This window comes from Lactuca serriola, chromosome 6 (genome assembly GCF_051521515.1).
Source record: "Lactuca serriola cultivar US96UC23 chromosome 6, Lser_US96UC23_V15, whole genome shotgun sequence".
Taxonomy (NCBI): domain Eukaryota; kingdom Viridiplantae; phylum Streptophyta; class Magnoliopsida; order Asterales; family Asteraceae; genus Lactuca; species Lactuca serriola.
This window is the reverse complement of record NC_136413.1, coordinates 28,270,861-28,272,796: the sequence shown is the minus strand read 5'-3', so window position 1 is coordinate 28,272,796 and position 1,936 is coordinate 28,270,861.

Genomic DNA, 1,936 nt, shown 5'->3' with positions numbered 1-1,936 from the left:
CATTATGAAGCTAGAGTAAATTACATAATTGGTCCCTATGGTTTGGTCGAATTTTCAGTTTTGGTCCCTTAGTTTAAAATTTGTTTGGTAACATCCTTGTGGTTTGTGAAAATTGCACTGCAGGTCCTTGGTCAATATAAAAAGACTAAATTACCCTTTATTTTCTTTTTCTTTTAACAATTATATATATAAAGTATGGCTTGGAAATAAACACTCCTTGCATTGAAGATCAACTTTCTAAGCTAGCTCAGTTAGTTGTGATGATCAAATGTGACCAAAGTGTGCAGCCCATGCCTTTTCTTTGTGATTTTTGCGCCCAAAATGGATAGCATTCCGATATGTCTCCATATTTACAAGGAGCTGGGAAGAAGTGCAAGAGAAGGGAAGCTACTATTGGTCAAACCAATGAAGTTATGATCAACCTCAATATGATCAATAGTGGGACAACAACCAAGCTTGAGGAAATAACCAATACCAAAACCCATGCCAAGATTGGGGAAATAATCAATACCAACCAACTCCATAGTTCCAACAACCCTATCCTTACCCTCCTCAACAAACTAAAACGCCAAGCATGTCCTTAGAGGACATTGTGGAAAACATTGCCAATTCTACCCAAATTTTCCTGGAAACAACCCAAGCTAGCCACAAAATCTTAGAGCAAAAAATAACACAACTTGCTCAATCAATGAGTATAATGGAAGCTCAAGACAAACTACCATCTGAAGAGATCCCATCACATAGCACATGTTCCACTCCGTTGAAAGATGAGAAATTTTTTGATGGCCCAAGAGTGTTATATGAAGAAGGGGAAGAAGAAGAAGTAGAAGTAGAAAAGGTTGTCAAAGAGGAAGAAGAAATTGAGAAAGCTGATAATGAAAATATAGAGGAAGTGATAGAGGTTAACGAAAGAGAGGTTGAGCCACCTACTACCATTGAGAAACTAACTCCAGTGGTAGAACAACCACAAGAGCCGGGATAAATCTGTCGGACCCTTTAAAGGTTACATATCCTAAGAAAGAAGTCACCCAATCGGTCACCTACTCAACCTGTCAACCACCATGTCAAAGAGTGAAGAGTTAGTCACCATACTAAACAAGTACAAAAGAGAATGTGGTTGGATGATTGCTATTATCAAAGGTCTAAGTCCGCTATGGTTCTCCCGTAAAAAGAAAGTCAAATATAAGAAAAGAGGCCCAATGGAGGTGTGGAAATTAAAAAAATGTCAATATGGGACAAATTTTCAAAGTCAATGGACATTATTTGAAGCCTTTCTATGAGGGTTTTGATGCAAATGTCCTAGATGTCATCCGTTTGGATGTCCCATGGTACTAAAGCAACAAAGGGAACTCTTCTTGCCAAAGATGTTAAAGAGGGGCATTTTGGAAAGCACTGTGCTTTCGTCTATTTCTAATTCCAAATAAATTTTTTTATTAAAACCGTTTTTGCAATTTCAAAAGTTTTCATTTTTAAAAAAAATCCAAGTTCTCCCTCCTTTTAAAGTCAAATTTTGAAGAATTGGAGCTCATTTTGGTCAAGCACGGAAGTTTTGAATTTTTGCACAAAGGGTTTTCCAAATGGTCTGCGTGTGATTTACTCGTCCTTGTATAGTTGATTGCGTGAAAAATAAGGATTCAACAACTTCTCATCTTTACTCATGTGGTCCATGTGTACTCCTAACCCATCCACATGCCCTGCAATCCGTCTGCTTTTCTTATACTCGTCCGTGTAACTCATCCGCGTCCAAATATTGAATTCAGTTTCCTTGTAGCCGATCACACATTGTTTGTGAGGATTTACACGTTGTCCATGTGGATTCGTTGAATAGCTTTGACCAGCTTTAACTTCTATTGACTTGTTGACCAAATAAGTTCAGTGATTTGCAACGCTTCTTCTTCATTAGCCTGCTGTTTGTTTCCTTCCCTCTATGCATTCT